A 17487-nucleotide genomic window follows, 5' to 3' on the forward strand; every position below is an offset into this window, starting at 1 on the left:
AGTCACAGTGAACTGGCATTCCGACTTTTATCATTTGCCAGCCCATGTTCTGTATATCAAATAACACAACACTGAGTACAATACAAGGGTCTCAAGGTAATATTTGAACTGAATTTTCACCCAGATATGATCCTGCTAAAGAGATCTCAGCCCATTCTGGAATGCTTCCTACAAGTTACCTGCTATCACAAATTCCCCCAATTGGCATTATTAAGTATTCACTTGAGGAGTTCTGCCTACTCTGGTGATTTCAAATCTCTCAGGAACCTGGAAAACCCATTTCATCTGCCTCAGTATATCATGATAGTACATGATATATTGATCCATTAATTGCAAAGTCATATTAAAAACTATATATATATAAAACAAATACTGACCAATTTTTTCAAGTAGCCATTATGTTTATAAAAACTAACAATTACAAAAATATTTTTAAGTGATAAAAAATTTCAAAATAAACCATGATGGATAAATATAAAAAGAAGTCTGGAAAAATATTTTATAAGTTACATCAGAAGAGACAGGAAACCCGATAAAATATAAAAATTCTAGCACACTAATTAGTATTCATATTTTGATTCATTTAAGAGTCTTAATTTTTCAACTACTACCTTAATGGTTGGCAAGAATAAACCATGAAAAAGTTATCTGAATGTCTTCTAAGAAAAATGTTATTTTACATTGTATATATGTATATATAGCAAAAAAAGTTATCCGTATTGTTATCAGTCTGAATAACCACTATTAATTATTTCTGTTTTCAAAGGATAATTAAAGGAGAAAATAAGATTGTTCAATTTGAAATGATAATACCCTATATCCAACCAAATATGAGGTTTATCATTTGATGAGGTTTTTTTTTTTTTTTCTTTTACACCAGTTCAATAGATACATCCATAGATCAGGCCCAGAAAGTCTTCAGGTGTTAAGAAGAACAAGTCTGCAATTTTTGGTAAAAAGGTACTTAGTGGTCTCATTTTTACCATCCATTCTCTTCTGATTTTAATCGAGAGATCAAAACAGACATGGACGGATTCTCTTATTTCATGCCAAATAATTATTTTAAATTATTCAATATTTTCATCTATAGTCCTTGAAGCCATGTGAAGTTTTGCACAGGAAATCAGTTTTTTAATTTTCCATGAATAATATGAAAAATAGATGAAATCAATTGATTAGCCAATACCTTTCTATTCTATTAATTTCACCCATCAACAAGTGCAGTTCTGTTCTCAGTGTTAGGCGTATGAGCAAATCCTGTTTAGTTAAGGATATAGATAAATACTTTTTAAAGTTTAATATAATGTGAAAAGTAGCATGTAGGAAGGACTAAGGCATGTGTAAACTGTGGGTCAATGAATAGCACAGGAGAAACTCGTGTCCTGTGGAGTCCCAGGAGATTCCATAGAGGAGGTTATTTTAAAGGATTTGGGCAAGATTTTAAAGGATAAACAGGAAGAATTTACAGTTGTTGGAGGGAGCCTGGGCAAAGACCAAGCAGTATACAAGAAAGTGGAGCATCCACACAATAGTAAGTAGTCTTGGTATTCTATACCCTTATAAAATCTTCAGAACTTTTCTTGGTAGGTAGAAAGTACTAGGAAGGTATTATAAATGGAGTTCATAAAAGCATGTATGTCTGGAAGGGCAGATATGAGAGAGAGCTCAAGGACCTTTATGCAGTAGGCAAAACCTCCTGTGATAATTCTGTAGGCAGAAGGAAGCTAATGAAGATTTTTAAAGCAGGAATAAGGGTGATCCTATTTATGCTCCTTGTGCAGTCATTTTGTTCAGCATGTTCTTTCATACCTGGTCCTCGCATGTATTTTTTCAGACAAAGACAGTGCAACCGAATGATTAAATGATGTCCTTTAGATCAAATAGCTGGTAGAAGCACCAATATCTACATCAAGCTGTGTCTAAACACTATCACTGCTATGGAAAACAACCATCCTGATGTTCTGGGATGGAGAAGTGTCCTGGGAGACTGTATGTTGCATGCTAAATCTGAAAAATCCTAGGCAAACCTGAGTGGGGTATTCACCTCTACTCCTAATCCACTGCTACTGCAACAATATTAGTGATTTACATCTATTGAGCACTTGCTGTATGTTAGCTGTTAAGTGGCCCTGGGTTCAATCCCTGGTACACATAAAATTACTTCACCTGAATGATCTTCATTAACTTTTAATACTCTAGGAGTAAGTAATTTTCTTCACTTTGTCCATAACCAGGTAAAGTATAAAAGAAAGTTGATTTTGTCACTGAAATAAAAATAATTGACTTATATCTTTCTTTAATGTTAGGAATTATATTCAAAACATTGGCAAATATTCCTGGGCACAGGTCGAATCTGATTTATTAAGAAATTGTATTGAAGGGTAACCAATTTCATTTACTCCAAACCAGTAAGGTAGAAGCAAAAATGTAGCAAAGTCTTGCTGAAAGCTATACCCAAGCTATAAAGTAAATAATAAGTAGATAAAAAATCTCAAGGGATCAGTTATTATGGTCTTGAGGAGGTAAGTCAATTTCTTTCTGAAGAAGTCAACTTTTGTAGAGATTGACTGCCTTCAAAGAAGATTACCAAGTGTGAGAAGGAGGGAGTTAGCTAGGATTATACGAAATCTACACTACAGAAAAATCCATGAATAGAAAATAACAATATCCACATTGATCATTAGGTTCATTTTTCCCATGTCTCTCTCTCATGTAAGCATTTGTAAGAAAATTCTAGAATGTTAAGAGCTAGAAGCAACTTTAAAGTTCCTTGAGCTTAATTCCCTGATTTCATAAATGCAGACAAGGTAAGGTGAATATGTTCATCTATCATCCCACAAAGGGTGCAACTAGCACACATCTTGGGAAAGGCTGGCAGACATAAGAGGTATGGTAGGCATACAATGGTCCCCAAATGATAGCCATCGCTAAATCTCTGCAACCTGCAAATAGGTTGCCTTTTTGGCAAAAGAGAGATATAATTAAGGTTTAGGATCATGAGATTCTGATAATATTCTAGATTATTTAGTTGTAGCCAATGTATTCACGTGAGACTTTGAAGGTGGAGAAGAAAGGCAAAAGAGTAAATGAAATTTGATGTGAGAAGGATTCCACCTGCCCTTGCTGCTTTTTAAGATGGGTGATGAAGGTCACGAACTAAAGAAACTGGTAGGATCTTAGAAAAGGAGAACAGCCTTCAGTTTACAGGAAGCCAGAAAACAGGGACTTCAGTTTCAAGACCTTAAAGCATTCAATTTTTTCCAAGTGCCAATGAGCAGGAAATGGATTCTTCCCAAGAAATTCCAGAAAGGAACATATCTGACCTTGATTTTATTCTGCTGAGACCCATACTGGATTTCTGATCTACAGAACTGGATGATAATGAACCTGTGTTGTTTTAAGCCCGTTTATGGTGGTTTGTTTTGGTAGCAATAGAAAACTAATACAAAAGTGTTCAGATTTATTGACTTATTGTTAAAACAATTAAATATCTAAATCCTCATTGTCATTCCATAAATATTAATCATTTATATGTCATTAGCTATTTTAGTGTTATTACTTTAAATCTTTTTTTTAAAAAGAATTTTCTTTCTTTTTTTTTTTTGTTAACTTGGGATTGAACCAAGGGTGCTAACCATAGTGCTATATCCTTATCTCTTTTTATTTTATTGAGACAAGGACTCACTAAGTTGCCCAGACTGGCCTTGAATTTGCAATCCTCCTGCCTCAGTCACTTATAATAGCTGGAATTACAAGGTTGATGGAGGCCATGAATCAATGGATGTAGTAGGGTCTTAGAAAGTGAGAACAGTATTGGTTCTTTGCTGTGAAGTAGGACAGTAAAAATTCTTGCTTCTACAATCCAGTATATTAAACACTTGTGGAAAAATCACCATTGACTTCACAGTTGAAAAATAACATAAGGACCCCACAGCCAGTTGATCCTTGATTCATGCTCCCAGTTGGCTCTATAATCTGAAAATCATCTAAATTTCAGAATGTACATCTGCAAAATAAGGATAACAACCTCCATCAAACACTGTTCTGTAAACCCGTGCCATGCTTGGCACCTACTAATGCACATCAAATTTTTACTGAATAATCTAAAGCAAAAGTCAAAGGCATTTGTTGAATCGCCATGGCTACTCAGACATGGGTAGTGTTTCTAGTGATTAGCAAAGAAGACAAAAATGCTTCATTATCCAGTTTAAAGGTTGTGATAGTCCTTAGCATTATTAATCACTTATTTTCATCTGGGTGTTTTTAGGGTCTCTTTTAAAGTCAGGTGTGATTACGTGACTTTACTTGACCAATTGAGTAAAAAGTGACTCGTGTCATTTCCACAGTATCTAAAGGAGCCTTGAGATGACACAACACCATGCTCAAGTGAGTGTGGTTGCATACCGGAGGTATAAGCCCTGATGACAATGGTGATGTAGCATCAGAAAGAAAAAAAAATATCTATAGAATATAAAAAGCTGTGCACTTAAGGTTGCCTACAACTTCAACAAAACCTTTTTTTTAATCCTTACTTATACAAACTTTTCTTTATTTTATTTTTCAATTTTGAAATAAATTAAGGGTTTTTACAGGTTGAAGTTTATAATCTCTATCACTTTTGGTAATAAATAAATTCAAGGTATAAAACAGGAGCCTCCTCCTCCAGTTAAGATGGAATTTTAATTTAAAAAAAAAACAAGAAAGAAATAGTGTGCACTTTTTGAGGCTCCACATTGTAAGTTTAAAATATCTGCACTCCTAGACACATTTTGAACCCAGTGTTTCATGTTTAGACAGCTCATAACTAGACAAACTTGACAAGGACAAAATGGGTCAAAAGTGTCACTTCTTAGGAATAATTAGAATCATCTAATGTGGATAAAAGAGGTCAAACTAGCATCCACTTCTCACTAACCTTTGGAGTTACTGGACCAACAAAGGAGGTAGCCTTCAATAAATGTTTATAGTCAAGCCAAAAGGTTAATGGAGATAAAAGTAGACAGCCCAAAGGTAAAGAATAGAGGAGAATTCTAACCCAAGAAACTGGTGACATACTGCTGTCTTAGAGATTCCAAATTTTGCTGGAAAAGTTTTTTGAAGATTTCCAAAATGAGAGCTAGCAAGAGCTAGAAGTCTCAGGAAAATCTAGTCTGTGGAAAGAGCTTGTCATTATAACTCTTTGAAAGAACTAGACATGTTATCTGGTGGAAAATTGGCCTACTTTGTCTTTAGGAAATAAAAGAGACATCATTAAAGCATATCACTACCATGCCAGGAGATATAGTTTGAAGCTGATGGAAAATTATTTTGGTGTATTATTTCTATAACCTGGGAGTAGGTGAAAAGATCCAAGACTTGTTTGGCAAAATTCTACCATTATAAAAACTCATAGCTGTTTCTATCCTCTCAACTCTAAAAACATATTTGAAGGTGGACATAAAACATTTTCACAATTGCTGCAGAAATTAGATTTATGTAGTTAGAACCAGAAAACACACACACACACACACACACACACACACACACACACACACACACTCACTTCCCTGGTACTTTGAAATTGAATGCCATCACCACCAACAACTTTCCTGACTGAATCATTCTCTATATCTAAATAAAAATTAAAATGTTATTGTATGTGATTTGACCCTATACATAGTAAAAATTTAAGTTAACGAATCAAGCAGTTCTCCACTGTGGAATCCAAGTAGTTTTCAATCTGACAATAATGAAAATGCTGTACCACTATCCTTTTAAATTTCTGAGGTCTCTAGTGACAGTGAGCTGAATTTTAAAAACCAACAACCTATCCAATGGGGGTAATATTGGACTTCTGGAGTAGGAAGGAATATGCAAAGTAATAACTCAAGGCTCTATACAATGTAATTTTCATTAATTCTAGGCATATTATATATTATCAACATTATTGACTTGACTGGAACTATACAACTTTAAGTATGATGATTGCCAACCAATGAAATAGTTCTTTTTAGTAAATATAATTTTAAAAGTTTTATATCAACCTGTTTTTTTTTGCACTTGCTGAAACTGAGCAAAACAACTTGCTTTTGAAAATAGAATATCATTTAAAATTATATAAATAGAATCTTTCTATGTGGTCCTGTAGGGTACCCTCAACACTATTCATGTAATATAAAAAGCAGATTCTCAGAAATAATACACAAATATTCTTCATAACACTAATGCCAAGTATTCGGACATAACTAGGTGTATCAGGTGCTCTCACTTAAAAATAGTATAAAATGACCACTGAACTAGATTTGGGATGTCCCCTGATTGAGGCTTGAAGTCTTTCTTTACTGTGTCTAAAAACAAGGTATGTGTGTCACAAATTTAAACAAGTGACTAAGAAAACTTTCAAACCCAAACAAAGGAAAACTAGTTTATCTATATTTACTGTTTGGAGAAAAAAATAAACTCAACTTCATAAAACATTATTAAATTTGCATTGCTTGGAAAAAAGGTATACTATACCCATTTTCAAATGAGCTAAAAGCAATTAAAAATACTCTTAAATTCTAAAATACATGAAAAAAAACAAAGAAAAATGACAGTAATATGCTATGACAAGAGCCACTGTACCGTACCATTAGGCACAGAATAGATTTATGAATGGAAATACCAAGAAAATTTAATTGCAATAGTGATTTTCTTGAACACAGTTCTATAAAAATCCTTTAAGGACATCATGAAATTCCAGAGAACTTCTAGCAAATGTCTTCAAGTTGACTATGGTATGTGGGATCTTAAACATGATAAGGGACTTTTAAAAAACAAAATGAGTGTGAAATAAAAGATAGAATTCTTGGCTACTATATCCATACTCCTCCTGTCAGACAGTTTTATCTGTGAACTAAAATTTAAATAATCATTATCTTTGAGGTATATTTGCTTTTAGTTCTCAAAATTGTTGGAACACATTATCTTAACATGAGTCACTGCTTAAATATACGGATTTAAATGTAAGAAATAATGATCTTCTTAGAAAAGGGAACACAATTCTATATATGCAGGTTATAAAAAACATCTTTTTGCTTCCAAATTGAAATTTTTTCATAATATCTAAAAAATAATATGTAATATGATTTAAGACTAGTCAGTCTAAAGATACAGATGTCATTTTCAAGGGGGAAAAATCTATAAATGAATAATAAACATTTAAGTTATCCAGATATTTATTATATTTTCATTTTCAGAAAAGAATAGACTCATTTCTCTTTCTTTTTTGCCAACTTCACTCCCACGGTCTCATCTGTTCTCTGCATACATTTGGCTCCAAAGAGGAATTACTCCCTCCAAGCTGGCAACCATTAACTTCAACCTTTTATTTTATATGACTCTGAGAGTCACAGAGTGTTTAAGGAGTGTTGTTTCGCTCCTGGCAGAATTTCTGGGTTTGCACCTTATGTAATGTGGGAAAGAGTGTCAGCAGTGAAACCCTGGGGAGGGAAAAGTAAATTGCTCCCGAGTAGCCCTCCACAGGGCTGTCACACAGGCCTGTGGCAGGGGTAAGGGACACAAAGAGCCCTGGAACTAGTCATTTAACCTCTGAAGGTCTCATCGTCCTTTTTTGTAACATCACCTGCGTCCCTACAGTTTGTTAATATTATCACTAAAGACTTGCTACCATAGAATTTCTATGCACCCTAAACTCTCATTCTGAGTGTTGAAAAGAACATATATACAAAACTCAACACGTTGGTCTTATGCTTCCTTGATGAAGCAATAAGTCTTTAATTGCTTGTATTTTGATATGTTATCTCTTTCAGGAAAATAGTAAGATTAAAATAAAAATATTTGTTTCAAGAATATGGAGAGTGTATCATAAGGGTACATTCACATTTAACTACTAATGGCTTATTTGTGTCAAAAGAATAGTAGTCAATTTTGTTCAGTATTCTCTATTTGAGAATTAATCCAAAGGCATTCTGTAGAAGCCAGAAAACATCTTCTTGTGCAAAGTTATCCTCAAATACTGAGAGGTATCCATCCTTCATGAATTTATATGAATTAATCAGCAGATTAATTAATTCAAAATATATCTGTCAACTGGCAGATTGCATCTTATTATTATTGTAGCCAATCTTAACTTCTGCTAAAAAAAAAAAGAGAGCCATCCTGATACCAATAATAGAGTAAAATTTTTAACCAAAAATATTTTTTAAAAATACATGTTATTTTCATAATGTGTACCCTTATGTCCATATACAACTATAAAGTATTAAAAAATCACTTATATATTGAACTTAAAATGTACCTGATATTATGACATTTGAAATCAATGGGAAAAGTCTATGGTAAAATGAGAAGAGGAATGAGAAGGTTTCCCCTTCAAAGGAAATAAAAGGTGTAGAATTATCAAACAATATGCTATGTGTTGTGATAAATATAGTACCTTTTGGAAACACAAATTCTCTATGGGAAAAATTATTGAAAGTCAAGTTATTGAAAGTCAGGTGCAAACAATTAAACTCTTGGCAAGCTAGTTGGCAGAAGTGTGAAAGTGTTGGAGTAGCTGAACAAAGCTTATCTAATCTGTGAGACATTTTAGTAAGAAAAATATTACAAACACTTAGATTAAATATCTATAGTGAGACTCTATGAGTATAGTTTTCAATACTTTTTTACCAAATCAACACATGCAGGACTATCAGAGAAAAAACTCCAAGTGCCCTTCTTTCTGGAGACAGACTCCCTTTTTCTCTGCCTGGAAGGACAAGAATAGGAGTTCAAATATTTACCTCTCCATACTTTTAATTCAGGGTCCTTTGTTCAGCATATTGGTTGGTCCCAGGAAGCTAAAGGATCATCCAATGAAGTCATAACCAAATTAAATAATTAATAACACTGCCCTTTGGAAAAATTTCTCAATTCTGATTTTTTTTATTAGTACTAACTTTTCATGTGATGCTTTTCATGAAAGGCAATGTCTCTATGCTTATTGTAAATCTGAACATCTATATTAAACTATTCAGTTTTTTCCTAAGTCCATTTTGGAGAATATTCTGTCATAAGAGAAAATTAAATTGTAGTTAACTGCTTCATCAGTTCTTTATAATATCATATTCTATAAAAAGAAGAGAAATATGAATTAAAGCATGGAAATGTACATTGGAAAGGATATTTAAATAATATTATTATGACCAACTTAAATGTCTATTAAAAGTAAATGCTTGGGTGCAAATACCAGTAGATTAAATACTGCCTTTGAATGCATGTGCATTATATTAAAATTTGGAAAAATTTGGTTTGATATTTTTTGGGGGATGCTGGAGATTGAATCCAAAGCCTTGAGCATGTAAGCACATGTTCTACTACTGAGCTATGCCCCGGGCCTATATATCTTGATGTGGTTCTTGCCAGATAAATAATCTGACATTATATATCACTCATTTCAATAAGTGATAGCTAGTCAGCTTTATATTTTAATTTCTCTATACTGTTTCTATTTTGAGAATGTTTTTAAATTATCTTGCTTTCAAAATAATCATTTTATACTTTCATAGAAAATTAAGTATATAGTCATTATTCTTTCACTATATTTGTTGAATGTGTACTATATAGACAACTATTAGAAAAAATGTGTTATGTTTCCTTTAGATGTTCATAATGTATTGATAATAAAATATCTAACTGGCATACAGGTAGATTAAATCAATATTAATAATGCAGATAATTATATTTTAAGCCTACAACATTTGGAAATCTGGTACATTTGGAAATCATAATGTACAGTTGATGATCCATGACCAAATGAAAAGTGCAGCAATAGATGAAAAGTGTAATTCACTATTTTTAGAAATAAAAATCAATCTTCCTGACAATTTAAGATTGTAATTTTAGAGTTAAAAAAACTGAGGTTGTCTCTAATACAGAACTTATAAAATATAACATATTTTTATATTATACCTAAAATCTATTCGTCATATTCTTTTAGATGTACATTTTTGTTACACCACATACTTCTTCATCTATTAAATACCAGTTTACTATATGCCTGATTAGATATTCTTACTATTAATAAATTATATCATAAAAACAAATTCGAAAAATACTCAATACTCAAAATATCTCAAGAAGTTTAATACTTTGATAAATACAGACAAGATGAATATATATTTAATACATGCCTACATATATATAATCTTAAGCATATACTCTTTCTAACTTAATATGCTTTATTAGTTAATAGTCAAAAGACAGTTTCAAGACATGTACTTTGCCACCAAGGTGACTGAGTTCACAACGCAGCACCATCACTTAGTACCTGTATGACCTTGGGCAAGAGACTTAACTACTGTACATCTCAATTTATTTATCTATAAAATAAGTATAATCAAAGTAGTTATGTTACAGGATTATTTAAATGATTATATTAGTTCATATATGTAATGCATGCAAGCAGTACTTTGTATGTTATACTATGCAAGTATTAACTTATGTTTCTAGTTATCTCTAAAGAAATGTAGAATTCTTAGTAAAACAAGATTTTTGGCTGCCCAGAAAAGTCATATATTGTCCTAATATGTGATTTCTAACATTTTATTAAGCAGCAACTATCTTCTGAAATTCTAGACGCTACATTACTTTTTAAGTTGATTTGCACAAAAGTTCCATGCAAAAGTATTTGTTATGCTTCTTTTGTGTAAATAAAAACTCAGACTCTAAAAAGCCAAACAATTCATCCAAACTCACATTGCTGGAAACTTCCTTAGCCATGAATTGCTTTCTATTTTTCTCTTAGCAATCTATAATAAACTGAATTCTTCCCATGATGTCAAAGCAATGAGAATCTTCTTAGGAACTGAGTTAAATATCAATTCTTCATGTCCATGAAACTAGCTTAAATGATCTTCTATGAGTCAGTGGTTAACAGTTTCTGTTTTACATTATGCATAATTCCTAGCTGCACTTTGTATAAGCTAATTGCATGGTGCCTCATTAATAATCTTCAGGGTTTTTTGAGTTATGAAATTTATAGCTTTTGTAGTAAATTATTTCTCACATTTGCACAGTTTGGGGTCTTGTAAGTCCAGTTGAGATACTAAATATCAATATCAGGCATCAAGTAAGGGGAATAGATTGAACATAGTCTAGTTAGTGATATAAAATATTGAAAAGCAGGTAATACTTTTAATATTTTACTTTTATGACTGCAGGTATTTTTATACTTGCAGTGATGATTATATCTTATACTGAATACAAAAAATAGCCTATATAAATGTTTCCAATCATAAGCGGAATTCAGGATGAGATCCAACATGACTTTAGGCTCAAATTTACTCAATTCTGTACTAATTGCATAAGAACAAATGAAGAAAGGGATTCTTCTGATGATTAACTGGTCAACAGACATAGGGTGGCCTCATCACAGTATTTTCTGTTGAAGCATGAATATATTTCTCAGATAAGACTCATTGCTTACAGATAGACTCCACCAAAACCCATGAAGAGCAATTTCACTTGCCAGCAGAAATTCAAGTTTAAATTGGGAAATCAAAAAGGAGCCTCAGTAAAAAGCATTGATTGTAAATAGGGAAGAGGGGGGGAGATGGGGGAGCAGTGAGAGGTAGTTACTTTGCCTCCATATCTTTGACACCAAAGAGTTCAATTGTCATCCAAATATTATTTATGGCACACTTACAACAATGTGTTCAGAATGCAGTGAAAATGATGAGGAAAAGTAGCAGGGAACTCAGCTCATACGCCTATGGACTTCATGGAGACACAACTTCCACTGGCTAAAATCTTGGGCTCTGGAGCGAGATTGCTTGAGTTTAAATTCAACTGTTTCTCCTTATTTATGGTATGAATCTTGGTCAAGTAGCTTCACCTCTCTGTATATAATTTTCCTTATGGTTATCATAATACCCCACAGGGCTGTTGTGAAGATTAAATAAGTTAATACATATGAATTTCTTAGATTTATACATGAAAAATGCTGTGTTCATTTATAATTAAACTATGCATTGATTTGGGGAAATGGTGCAATGTTTAAGAAATTTCTATGAAAAGTCCTGTATCTAATTTATTCTCTTTAACATCAACAGAATAATCAATATATCATAGGTTTAAGTGTATCATATATTACTAAACTTTGACCACTCTTTTTACCTTTGAAATACTTCATTGGTTAGTGAGGAAACATGTTTACCACTGCTATCATAATAAAAAGATTTTTTTTTAAAAGAGAAAGTGAGAGAGGAGAGAGAGAGAATTTTTAATATTTATTTTTTAGTTCTCGGCGGACACAACATCTTTGTTGGTATGTGGTGCTGAGGATTGAACCCGGGCCACACGCATGCCAGGCGAGCGCGCTACCGCTTGAGCCACATCCCCAGCCCAATAAAAAGATTTTAATGACAACTCAATTAAATCTTAACTTGCATGATGAAAAAAAATCTATGTATTGTTTATAAAATAAATAATTTTTTTCCTGTTTGAGATACTCTAAATTTCCTATTATTCTTGTTAATACCTATGAGATCTAAAAACTTGCTCTGGGGGGTATTTGGGAAATAATTAGAAAATGCTCTGGACATTGAGTTCCTAATTATGCTAATTCTCTGCTTTGGACTCAATCTTGGAAGTTTCCTATCTAATACAAAATATTCAGGATACAAAAATTTTTCTTGCTCCATATGCTGCAAACTATTCACTGTGTAGCCAGATTGGAAGGATACTTTCTGCAATATAGAGAGCACCTTTTGTTTCCAGAATTCCATGTACTCCAAATAGAAAGAACTCATTAAACAGATTTGCCCATGTTTCTCAGCTTTTGAAAATCTCTGCTCTCCATTCTTGCTGTTAAAAACAAGTCAATAATCTCCTTTAGCATTTAGAAATGTAAATAAGCACAGTGGCCATAAATATAAATTACACAAAGGTGCTTCACTCCTAAAGAACAAAGATGGAGTCCCTTCAAGAAATACACATACTTCCATTCACACTCTTTTGTGGAACTTCTCCATTACTTTTGAGAATTACAAAATAGCATCCCTAATTCACATGAAGTGAATTTTCCCGAATACAACACTGCACAAAGAGAAAAAGAAACTAACTCAAATTGAGTTTGCTCAGCACTTCACATATGCAAGGCATAGTACTTTTATTTACTGTTCTGTCTCCATATCCATGAGTCCATGCACCCCAAGATAAGGCAATAAAGCCTGAGCATATATTTCCATGTTGGATTATTACCAACTAATCATAGTTTTAGCTTTTATGAGTTATTATTATTTTTTAATGCTACTAGATGAGACCTGTTAAAACCCTTCACAGTGTTGCAGAAAGTATCCTTCCAACCTGGCTACACAGTGAATAGTTTGCAAATGAATGTACAACAGGTAAACTGCACAGACCAACATACTCTTTGGTCCAGATCACACTATTCAACAACATATGGAAGAAGATATGATAGATTTGCACTAGACTAATTTAAGCAACCCTAAGGTAAACTCAATGATAAGAACAGTGGGTATTAAGATCTCACCCATGAAAAATCAAAGTGTCTTTATTTATTAGGTATAATGTAAAATGTGGAGAATAAATAAACTGGAGAATTTTGAAAATCCCTCTCATTTAATTGATGTGAATAGACTAAACATATGCAACAAAACCAAATAATCTTGTAGTTTTTCCTGTCTTAAAAGCAAAGATGGCAGGGGCCGGGGGATGGTGGAGAAAGGGCAGGGAGTGAAACTAGTGATAAAAAACGAAGGGTCCAGCCTTGGGACTGTTGCAGAGAGAGTCCGTGTTCCAATAAGACTCAACAAACAGCTCTGATCAGAATCTAAGTGATGGGAAACAGCCTGTAGCTTCGAGATAGCTGCTCCACACTATTTTCTGAGTTAAGCCAGCACAAGTAACATCATGAATGCATAATTATAATTATGCATTAGAGTGTGCATAATGATCTTAAAATCGGTAAACAAAGAGAGAGCATCAGAATTTCTCAGCTATTTTCAGAAGACTGTTACAGAAGACAAAATATGACTAAGATGTTAAGGAGGAGTGGCTTATTGAAACTTTTGTATGAATTGTGCAAACTCAAGGAAATAACTGATGAATCAGTACTGCTTTAAAAGCTTCTTTTAGGAAATTCTATGTGAATGAGTTAAGTCAAAAAAATTCAATAGAATATTTCAAAACATATGAAGCAAACACTCAGGAATGCTCATATTTCAAATACCTAGGGTTAGAGACAGAAATAATAATTAATAATAATGTACTTATGACATATGTTCAATGAAATACTGCATGTCCCTGGGTCCCTGGAATTGTTTAGGAAAAGATAATGATCTATAGGTAAGAGAACTAAGAATTAAGAGAATTAAGAAATTTGTTGGAGGTAAGTAATGGCAATTGGGGAATTTAGTTTTGGTAATATCCCTTTATACCTTAAAAGAGGGTTATGTCATGTAACTTCATTTTTTTTTATTCATGTAACCTTGCCTTCTATTTTTTGGGCAAAATTATTTGATATTCTGGAACCCCATTCTTTTCTCACGGTACTATTTTTACTGCTTTGCTGTGGAACTTGGCCAAGTTCTCCTCATTCTTCTTAACAGAGTCTTAAACTGAATACTCTTAATAAGAGTGTTGGTAAACCTAGAAGCTAACAGGACCTACCAGGACCTAGTCCATACACAGGGTGAGATGCTAAGCAGGCTTTGGAAAGCATTTATTCTTCTTCAGTGGGACAAAAAAAAAAAAAAGATATCCTACAATCTCTCTTCCCCCCCCCCTCATTTTTCTTGCTCTTTCCTACCATCAAAATTCAGAGAAACCATTCAATTTTCTTTTTCAGAGCTGCTTATTTATTTTTCTTAGTATCATGTGTGTTATTTTCTTCCCCTTAAATGCTAGTATCCTTGGTTAAAATTCATCAGCTTTAGATCCCTAGTATTTTGACATTTATCCAGTAATAATTATTCATATTCTACACAACTTTTCCCAGTGTTCCTCGCCATTTCCCTTCCCTTCCTTCCTCTTCCCCCTCCCTGTTCTCATCCCTTTTATCATAATTTCCTTGGTGGCATCATTTCTAACTTCAATCATCATGTGGCTACTTATGTTGACATAATGAACAAACAGTTGAAAACATCAAATTAAATCATCTGTTTTGTCTGCACATTAATTTTTAGTCTTATATGTTCATTACTGAAGTCAACTGAATCCCATTTCATTCCAACCAACCAATCACCAGATAATGAACTGATTTCAGCTGCTATGGAGGAGTGCAATCCTGAGTGTTGTAAAGATCACAAAAAAATGCAGGTCTTCCAAAAACATCTGCAATATTTTAAATTTCTAACTGTGGAGAAGAAAAGGTTCAAGAATCAGCAAGGGATTTAAAAACTTCCCAAAGTAATCAGTGGCCTGGCTGGAAAATTAAGATAAGACAACTAATTGCAAAAGTGTCTTGGATTCTGAGGAAGAAGCTTTGAGATGGTGATGGAGGTTAACTCTGTCAAAACAGTGGGTGATAATCCATGTTCTCCCCAAGAATTGAGAAAAATAGGAAAATGACCCATTTTTAACTTTCTACTGTTTCTCCAGTCACATGTAAACTATCTTTTTTTTTTTTATTCCAGCTTTTGGAAACATCTGTCTTCTTGACAATATCCTGGTTCACATGCTAAAATGTTACAGACACACAGACAATTTAAATATGCAGTAACCCCACAGAGAGAGCTAAGGAGACAGGAAAGTTCACAGACTTCCTAATAAAGAACCAAGTCTAGATATATTATTAGACATTTGAAAAATTCTTTCATACTCCAAGCAAATATTTATAGCTTGTTTTTGGTCAACAACCTTGTTTTATTCTGTCAGAATTGGTTGGAATGGCAACCAACACAATGTTAGATGATTGAACTGAAGTCATTTTTTAATCAAACCAGGAAAAAAAATCAGTGTGAAATGATTAAACACAGGGTGTCATACTCATAAATGAACTCCAAAAGTTCATTTGAAAATGCAACACTTGGAACCAAAAATGCATCTGTAACTTCACCAAGTGTTTCTGAAACCAGAGGCTGCAGACCCCTAGAGGTCTTCAATTTATACAGACATTTACTTTTTCAATTTGATGTCTTATTTTTTATTGTAACACAAAGAGCATGAAAATAAATGCACTTTTAGAAAGCACAATGATAAGCCATCTCTTGTAAAAATACACATTTGAAATACAGTAAATAGAAAATCTTACTTTATTTAACTAAATATTTCTCAAACAGCAGCTCATAAACTCCTGGAAGACCTTGGACTGACTGATTTTTTTTTTCTTTAAAAAGAATCTATATCTTTCTCAAACTGAGCAAAGAACTGGCATAGACCCAATATTGTGAATGGTCAAGTCTCAAGGTTAGATTACAATAAGGTTATTTAGCCCTTAAACTAGCTATATATTATGCATAAATTCTTGTGTCCAGGAATAAGGGTCATTTGTTAGAGGAAGGAGGGAAAGGGAGGAAGAATGTTTCCTCATCTTTTTCTGGTCATAGGAAAAAAATGCAATGTGATTTATTTTCTTTAGCCTTCTCCCATCTCTGTTGCTGTCTTCTAGATTGCAAAATCATTCTCCCTGATTCTTTTGAGTTCTGGGGCCTTTTCAACTCCTCTACAACAAGCACTTCATTTGAGAAATAGGTGTCTAATCTTACAAATTACTCCATGCACTAAGACAACCATTTTCATTTATGTTCACCATAACACACACACACACACACACACACACACACACACACACATCATTATTCTTTGAATCCATTTTCAAGACGGAATAAGGCATTCAGACTAATTGATAATAAGGAATACATGATCTCTATGCCACTGATACACTTTTAGTTATTAATCTACTCCTTGTTTTAAAAACTTTTCCCCCCCTTTCTCTAAGCCTGAACTGGCATAGTCTTTAAATCTTCCAAGATTTTGTCTTTTCATTTTGTTTTTAAGTGTCTCCAGTGGTTCTCTCAGCTAAATATTTGATACTTGTGCATTGGTAAGGGATGAACTTGGGCATCTTTAAGTTAATATAATAAGCAAAAGTAAGTCAGAAGCCATCTGTAAATAATGTATCAACTCAGCAGCCGCTGAAGGCTGACATACTGACTTTTGAGATGTTGTGAGTAGGCTCACTGGTTACCAAGGTACCACTATGGAACTGGAGTGAACTATGCTCCTCGGAACTATGTTCTTCTTGCTTCAGACAGTAATTTCTGAAAGTGCTGAACTCTGGTAGCTCTACGTGTATCATGGCCTCACTGCATATCACTTGTCACTAATTGGCAGCAGCTGCTCCAGACAGACCTGGTCCTGGCAAACAGACTGAATGCTTTTCTCTGCCCTTAGGAAATCTGTCTCTCCAGGTGAGGTTTGAGGCCATGTGCAGAGCAGAATGTCGAGTTTGTTTTCCTGTTATTTGGACAATGGATAAATTAAGTATTGCAACATTTTAGTCTC

The 17487-nt window shown here is 33.4% G+C and overlaps 1 protein-coding gene across 4 annotated transcripts in view; it reads right to left on the reverse strand.

The window, feature by feature from the left end:
- The window catches only part of Zfpm2 (zinc finger protein, FOG family member 2), a 425216-nt gene that overhangs the window by 149357 nt on the left and 258372 nt on the right, over positions 1 to 17487 (reverse strand). The window lies entirely within an intron of this gene.

Source organism: Ictidomys tridecemlineatus, chromosome 7 (assembly GCF_052094955.1).
Source record: "Ictidomys tridecemlineatus isolate mIctTri1 chromosome 7, mIctTri1.hap1, whole genome shotgun sequence".
NCBI lineage: Eukaryota > Metazoa > Chordata > Mammalia > Rodentia > Sciuridae > Ictidomys > Ictidomys tridecemlineatus.